This window comes from Triticum dicoccoides, chromosome 7B (genome assembly GCF_002162155.2).
Source record: "Triticum dicoccoides isolate Atlit2015 ecotype Zavitan chromosome 7B, WEW_v2.0, whole genome shotgun sequence".
Lineage (NCBI taxonomy): Eukaryota > Viridiplantae > Streptophyta > Magnoliopsida > Poales > Poaceae > Triticum > Triticum dicoccoides.
Window position 1 is genome coordinate 471,553,741 of NC_041393.1, and position 9,240 is coordinate 471,562,980.

Below are 9,240 nucleotides of genomic sequence, written 5' to 3' on the forward strand. Positions count from 1 at the left end.
CCTGACTCACTGGAAACGCACGAATCAGCAGTTTTTCCAGGGCCAGGCCCGAGCGGTGCATGTGGGCGGGCGCGGCTGCACGCGCGCGGCCACGCTCGAGAAGCCGCGTTGCTTTCCGAAGCACCGACAGTTATTAGCCTCACCGCCCCTCACCGCTTCCTCTCCCCGCTCTTCCCCACTCTCCCAACTCTCACTGGCGGCGACGGGTCGGAGCAGAGGAAGAAGACCACCGGACTCCATCACCGACGGCGGCGGATCGGAGCAGAGGAATCGGACCACCGGACCCCATCAATGGCGGTAAGCACTTCTCTCTCTTCGACATGCACGCTTGATTCGATCCACGGCGATAGATTCGATCCACGACGGACGGGAATGGGGAATAGAGGTAGATAAGCATAGGGGTAATTCATACTAGTTCATACGAGTTCATACATGCAAGATCGGAATGCATAAGGTAGATTTCGGGATTGGGGGATAGGGGAATAGAGGGAAAGGGGGTACACAACGGACACCGACTGACCGCGGCGGCCATCACCGGCGTGCGGAGCGGCTTGTCGAGCCGTTGGCCTTCATCTTCTTCTTCATCGCCGTGCGGGCCGGCGGGTCGTCCTCGTCGTCCTCGGCGGAGTCGAGGTCGATCTGCGAGGTAGGACAGACTGGCTCTAGCGCCCTAGCTGGCATGTGCATCGCCTCTTCTTCCTCTTCCTTAGGTCCCCGCCGATGACCGCCGGCGGCGCGATAGCCGTCTCCCAGTACACTGTGGCACGGCAGTCATTAGGAGCCCAGTAGGTCTTGTACTTGCACCACTTCTTCCTCTATTTAGGGTCGTCGGAGACGGCCTGATTCATGGCCCAACGAATGATGTCAACTGCCATCGCGCCCTTCGCTGGGTCAGGAATCAGCGTCTTCAGCTCTTCTTTAGTGGCCTTCATGAGCACGGCATTAGATTCGTTCTGCATGTCCGACATAGAGCCGAAGTTCGAGCACACCTCCATGGTGTTCTCGAACTTGGTCCGGTCACCAGCCGTCCACCCGAGGAAGAAGGCCCTCCAGCCAATACCCCAAGGGAAGGGGTTGGCGTTGGAGCTGGAGCTAGAGCTCATGGCGATGGAGAGGAGGAAGGTTGACAGTGAGAAAAGAGAGGGGGTGGGTAAGTAGTGGTGGGTAGGATGAGTAAATATAAGGGGATGGAGAGGAGGAGAAGAGTGACAGTCATGCCGTTTTAACTACAAGCTCTTGAATTAGCCATGAACTCTGTGCAGTGCCAGACTCCATGACTTGTGTGCAGATCGAGGATAGCAATGAGATGGGCACAGAGGTGCTCCCGGCCGTTGACAACAAGGGCAAGCAGCCCCTTCACCCAATGCCCGACGAGGTTGAGCTGCCGCCCACCACCGACGAAGACCCAAAGACGCTTGAGGGTGGCGACGACGAGGGCATGGAGGAGCCCCCCAGCAACAAGCGTCGCAACTATGGCCACTACCATCAGGAGGATGGCCCAACTCACTTCTGCAAGGTCATCCTTGCACCAAAGCTTGAGTGCATCCCCATGCCCCTGGACTTCACCAAGCACTTCGTCGCGTGCCGACGGAGTTCAAGCTCAGGAACAACACCGCCTGCTCCTGGAAGGTGACGGTCAAGTTGATGAACGGTAGGGTGACCATGGATCAGGGTTGGGCCACCTACGCAGCCGTTCATTAGATCAAGATCGGCTACATGGTGACGTTCAAGCTCCTCACTCCCGACACCCTCAAGGTCATCATCTTCGACGACGGTGGCATTGAGGTCGTCAACAAGTGCGGGAAGCACGACGAAGCCTTCGCCACCAAGGAGTAGGGTCGGGCCACCTCTTTCGAGCGTACTATCGAGTCTGCTTTGAACATGTTTATGGTTTATGCGTTGAACTATTATGAACTGTGGTACTGCTTATATTTGAATTATGCTAGTTGATGCTCTGTTTATACTCTGTTGTGCTTATGATGTGTGCTGCCGAAGTTTGGTGGTAACCTCACCAACTAGCCAAAGAGGTTACCACACATCAGGCCTTGCATACAACCAAACACCATGCCTTGGGTTTGTGCACTAACATGCAGGCAACCAAATACCAGGCAGTGTGGTTCAGCCCATGCAGGTAAGAGGGCACGCAGGCAACCAAACAACATGCATATGGCGCATTTGAGGCTGCATTTGCATAGCCAGGTTGGGTGGAGAAGTGTATGCAATGCGGGTACTGTAGCGCACGGCAACCAAACACGCCCTTAGTCTTCTTGCTAATTGAGAGGGACTGCCTCCGGACGGGCCAACCGTGTCGAGCGGCAAGGCAGCGGTTAAAAATGATTGAGTAGATCGAATATTTCATGAAGTGAAAATTTTCATGGTTGTATGAAACGAGAAAGTCAATTTTTCATGAAGTGGCATTTTTCATTTTTGCTTTGTTGTTAGAAATGGAAGAGGTGAAAATTTTGTTAGCAACTAAGAAAAAAAGGTAAATTCCTTTCGTCCAATCGGCCGAAAGTCTCGCCAGTCACACGCGAGCCACTTGATCGAACGAGATGGACACTCCCACTAGTACCACGCACGTGCTATTGGGTCCACCCAAGGAGAGTCTTCCGGCTGTCATCCACACGCGTGTTGCTCTCATCCACACGCTTCTCTCATATTCATTCCCTGCCTCGCATTCTTCTTCCTCGTATGTCGCTGTCACATCGGCTCTTCTCAGGAGAGCATTGCACCCCATTCTCCCCTCTCCCCTCCTTGTAGTAAGTGCCGCCAGAGAGGCTGGTTGCATCACCGACGCGAGCGGTGACATAGCCTAGCCTACAACAAGCATTACAGGGCAAGATGACGACCACGCACACCATGAGCTAGAATTGTAAGAACACCAACGTTGTAGTTGGCTGGTTGCAGCAAATGCAAAATGTCTCGCCGATCACAGCAAAACACCATGTCAGTCACATCTTTCCTGTAATTCGGTTCCATCATCAACGACTTGTGGTTGCAGCTTTTCTGCTGCCCGGTTCTAGCACCCATGACTTGTGGTTGCAGCTTTTCTGCTGCCCGGTTCCAGCACCATGACTTTGTGGTTGCAGTTTTCTCACCCCAGCCATCCGTGACATGTTGCAACATTCGGAGGCGATGGTTTAGCATGAGCTGTGATACTACAACCGACTAATGTCTACTCCCTCCGTTCTAAAATAGATGACTCAACTTTGTACTAACTTTAGTATAAAGTTGGGTCATCTATTTTGGAACGGAGGGAGTATTACCCAACTTTATTCTTGTAGACTCTGTTGGCCTCCATGCGCAAAGTTTTGTAGGATAGCAACAAATTTTCTCAAGTGGATGACCTAACGTTTATCAGCCCGTGGAAGGTGTAGGATGAAGATGGTTCTCTCTCAACAATCCTGCAACCAAATACAAATAGTCTCTTGGGTCCCAACACACCCAATACAGCTGTCAGCTGTATAGGTGCATATAGGATCGGAACTATGTCTAGAAGGGGGGGTGATTAGACTACTTGACCAAATAGAATCTAATATTTTCTCATTTTAGTTGTGGGAAGATTTTAGCAATTCTAACAAGTCAAGCATCTCCCTACACATGCAATTCTAAGAATATAGCAGCGGAAAGTAAAATATTGCACATGTAAGTAAAGGTGGGTGATGTCTACTACACAACTTATTCCTTGTAGACGTTGTTGGGCCTCCAAGTCCATAGTTTTGTAGGACAGTAGCAAATTTCCCTCAAATGGATGCCCTAAGGTTTATCAATCTGTGGAAGGCATAGGATGAAGATGGTCTCTCTCAAACAACCCTGCAACCAAATAACAAAGAGTCTCTTGTGTCCCCAACCACTACAAAAAATACACTTTCGTGATGATATGTGTTTGTCACAGTAGGTCGCGTTTTTTGTCATGCATGTACATCCATGACGATTTTATGACAGAATCAAGATAGTCATACCTGTGCTGTCGTAGAAGTGTTCCATGACATTACCAAAATTACCATCACGGAAGTGTCCACTTCCATGACGATAAATCGCGCGTCACAGAAGTGCTTTCGTCAAGGGTGACGGACACATGGCATCCACCGTAACGGAACGCCGTTAAGCTATCGGGTCGGGTTTTGGATCCGATAACCCGTTAACAACCCCGACCAATGGGGATTTTCCACGTGTAAAATCATCATTGGCTGGAGGAAACACGTGTCGGCTCATCGTTGGGACAGATGTCATCCACTCATTGGACGGAAGGCGCCTATGATGCGTCGACACGTGGCATGGCCCAATAGAGGCCCATTCCTGTGAAAAGGCCGGCCCGTTTGACTTGGTCAAAAGGTGGCGGGCCGGCCCATGGAAAGCATGTTAACGGCCTGTTCGCATATAGCCCATTTACAGCCCGCTAACCCAAGGCCCATTACGTCCTATCCGAATTAGGCCCAGTAGCATCATCTGGGCCATCCAATATGATTCCAGCCCGTTTTCACTTGTGGCGCATGTATGGCCCATGACGTCTTTCGGCCCATATGAGACCCTATGTAACTCTTGGCCTATTAACGACCCGTGGTGAAACTGGCCCGTAATGAACAGTGTATCACTTTACACCCATTAACGGGCCATGGTGAAACTGGCCTGTAATGAACAGTGTATCACTTTATACCCATTAACGGCCCGTTATTCCATTGGGCCGTTTCCAGCCCATGTTATCTTTCGGCCTTCTCAGAGTCCATTTATTCTTGGGCTCATTTCCAGCATTCGTTTACTTACGGTCCGTTACTGTCATTTTCTGCTTGTGGGCCAAATTCAGCCCGTGGTTACAGTCAGCCTGTTTGTGGTCCGTTAATACGTTGGGTCGTTTTCATAGCGTCATCAAATACGGCCTATTAACGATGGCCCGTTATGGTCGGCCATTGAACAGACGATTCCAACTCTAGCCCATTTACGACCATAATGCGGTCTGTTTGGCCCATGTTTGGCCAATCGATCATACGGCCCGTATAAGGCCCATTGATGATACGACCCGTAGAAGGCCCATTGTTTCTACGGCCCGTAGGAGGCCCATTGTTTCTACTGCCCGTAGAAGGCCCATTATTTCTACGGCCAGTAGGAGGCCCAATGTCACTACAGTAAATATTAGCCCATGGTTATTGTGGCCTACTTTTAAAAAATAGGTTATTGCAGCCACTAGCAAACCGCGGAAAAAGAACTGCAATGACTACAAGCAAACAAATAAACAAGACAACAAGGAAATAAATAAGCAAGCAACTAACGCTAGGCTATCACGGCTATTACACATATTACATCCACTGGGCATCAAAGTTCACCACCAGTGCAAATATAGGGAACAAAGCAGCATATCATATACACTGGTTGTCAAAGTTGGCGACCAGCGCAAATAAACGCCGCAGCAAAACAAATCCATAACTGAAACCACTTCAGAAGATCTCAAGAAACAATATCCTGGGTACCCATAATGCTGGCAAGATGCTTAGCAAGCTTATTAACTTTCTCTTGTTTGGCGCTTAAATCCTCCAGCACTTGTTGTTGCACCAGAAAATATGCATGTGAATTCTGTAGGGACTTCCTCAGTCCTTCAGCTTCCTGTCGCAACACATCTGATCAATGCCTTTCAACTTGAAGTTGAGACTCAAGAAGACGAACTGGTTCAGGCAGCGAGTTCGAAGAGCTTGTGCCAGCAGTAGTGCTAGTAACTCGAATACTACATCAAGACAGGACTTTTGGGTTCCCTCACTGTCGTCAAGATAGTTTTTATCAGCTTTCTTGGAGACCAACAGGGATGTCTCACTATCTTGAACCTTATCTGCATTACTTCCTTTACCATTGGATAACGCGGTACTGTTCTCCAATATTTTGTCTGCATTCTAAAAGAGAAACAAGCAGACACATCACATGTTTACCATGTTGTATATGAAACTCATTTTGGTAAATGAGTTCAGTAGTAAAGTGGACAGGATAACATCATGAAACAAACATATATCTATGTACCATGGTCACTTTATGGTCTATATCATTCTAGTTTTTGTTGCCAAATCAAGATAGAGACACAGTTCAAATAATATTTGTTCAAGACAAAGCAGAATAGACATAATATAAGTGTGGGTAACTATAGAGCAATAACAACACTTTAATGTGCATGACATGAGAACATAACTGTTTATTCAATTGAAACTGAAATCAACATAGAGCAGGTTACAACAGCAAACCAGTTAAAGAAACAGGTTTAAAACATACCTGTTGCGCCATTGGAGTTTCAATTCCATCCTTAAAATTTGAAAATAGTTGGTATGAGTAAATACAGTAATGCAAGAGCAAAGGAGTATGAACCATAGCTACAGAACCTGACCCGAGAACAAATCTTCTTCTCCTTTAAGCGTTGAGTTGGGATTTGGAGTGGTGGTCCTCGTGCTTTGGGCACTGCAGTTCCCTTACTAACTGCTCGTGTTTGGGTGCTCTGTGGTGGAGACGGTGCTGTGTCAACTGGAACTGGGTTACTATCTACCGGGGTTGGGGTTAGAAGGGTGTAGCTGGTTCTCTGTCCAACTGGGTAGGGGTACAATCTGCGAGAGTCTGGGTTATGTGTGGTGGATCTGGTCCTTGGGCAAGTACAACCGTGGTTCTATCTGCATCAACTGGTAGCACCATCTTTTCTGAAGACCGTGTTGTTACTCCCTTAGATACTGCCATCACGCTCTCCAATTCAAATGGCTGATAAACAAGAAAAGTAATTGAAAGTATAGACATTGTATGATAGACAGGTGCAATGGATAGTGAGGAATAAAAGAGGGCATGAAATAATTCATATTTATGTTGTCTAACCAAACATGATGGCATGACACAATTTCACATATATGATGGCTAACTAAACAGGATAGCATGACACAATTTCACATTATGATGGCTAACTAAAAAAGATGGAAAGACATAGTTCAAAATATGAGACTATGTAAACAGGATGACATGACATAACTATATAATGTGTTTATTAAATAGGTTGGCATGCCATAATTCACATATATTCACGGATAGAATGCCATAATTCAAAATATGATGACTGTAAACACTAAACAAGATGAGATGATATAACTATATGATGTCTTTATTAAATGGGTTGCCATGCCATAATTCAGATAGATGATGTGTATGTACTATGTAAACATGATGGCATGATATAATTCAAATATATGATTTATATAGTAAGCAAGTAAGCAGATGGCAATCCATATATGATGTAAAAACTAAGCAATGCAAGACAACATGCATGACATGGGTAATATAACCCTGCCAAGTTTGAGCATAGACCTAAGGGGGGAAATAGGACTGGTCATCAGTCTCTGAATCCTCCTTTGAGGAGCTCTTTGTAACCAGCAAGATGTCTGCTCCAGCAGGTAGCATTGTCTGCTCTGAATACCTTGTTTTCACTCCAGATACTTCCATCACTGCTTCAAATGGCTGATGCACAGGAAGAGTAGTTAAATATACAAACGTTGTTGACAAATGGAACACGTAATACAAAAAAATGATAGCATGATACAATTCACATACATGATGATTGGCTAAACAACATAGCATTGCATAATTCACATATATAATGCCTTTGCAACAAGATAGCATTGTATAATTCACATATATAATGTCTTGCAACAAGATGGCAATGCATAATTCACATATATGGTAATTAGACACTAAACAAGTGGCATTCACACAAAGCATGTCTAAACTAATCAAATGACATAGCAATGCGAGACACCATACGCACGATATGAGCAACATAACCCTGCCAAGTTAGAGCATACACCTCGAGGGGGAGGAATAGGACTGGTCATCTATCTCTGAATCCTCCTCCGAGGAGCTATCCGTAACCAGCGAGATATGCGCTTCGTCAGATAGCATAGTCTGCTCTGAAGACCTTGTTTACGCTCTAGAATTTGCCATCACCGTGCCAAATGGCTGATGCACACGAAGAGCAGTTGAATGTACTAACATTGTTGACAAATGTAATATGTAACGAAAAAAAGGATGGCCTGATATAATTTACATATAAGATGACTGGCTAAGCAGGATGGCATTGCAAAATTCACATATATGATGCCTGGCTAAACAAGATGGCATTGCATAATTCACATAAACGATGAATAAACTAAACAGATGGCATTCGCACAAAGGATGTCTAAACTAAGCAGATGACATATTTGATGTATAAAGTAAGCAATGCAAGACACCATATGCATGATATAACCAACATCAGCATGTCAAGTTAGAGCGAAGACCTCAGGGGGTAAATAGGAGTTGTCTTCTCCTTCTGAATCCCCCTCAAAACAGATATCTTCCTCTCAATTACAATCTGAAATGCGTGGAGGGGGGCTGCCTTTGCGCCTACCATGGAGCGACGTCTGCATGAAATTTTATTGCCACGCAAGGCTCGTCTCTTTTGCTCTACATGTTCAGTTCCATTGTTTACAATAACTGTCATGCATAGGAATAAAACATAGTGATATTATGTAAGGAGTGCATGCAGAAATCCAGAGTGATGGTAGCAACCTGTGGATAGACCCAAAACTAATAATAGCAGGTAGATAATGGCTTCAGTTAAAAAATACAGATAATGGCTTCTTTACTATTTGTTTTCCACCCAACATGAAACTCATAGTAGACACCGGAGATTAACCAGATAGTAGATAGATACTATTGATAGTGGCCCTGATATGTACCCCACAACCATTTAAAAACTCAAGTTTGACCATTAGTTTGGAGCTGACTCAGAGTCTAATCGGTGAATAGGACGATAAAGTAGCATGTAATATTAAGCGATGCATAACGTAAGCAGACACGAAAGAGTGCGACCTCTCTTGCGGACCCGTGTAGTCCTCGAGATCATGGCTGCCAGCGGCGGGGAAGAAGATCTGAGGCGGCGAAAGACAGTCTGGAGGCCGGATCCCTGCTGTGCTGGACCCTTCTATCGTTGGAGCAGCTGAGCTTGGGTGGACGACAGCGCAGCAGGAGCGGGACAAACCACGCAAGGTTTTCTTTGACAACTAATCTGTAAGAGAAGTAATTCTGTAAGGGCTCATTTGAATTGGAGGATTCCAACAATGCAGGGATAGGAAATAGACAGGAATAGGATAGGAATGCACGTATAAAACAGAGAATTTAAAAACACAGGATTTCTACCAATCTGGGTGTTTGATTCACAACAATTGGAAGATCACGGGATGCAAAGAAGCA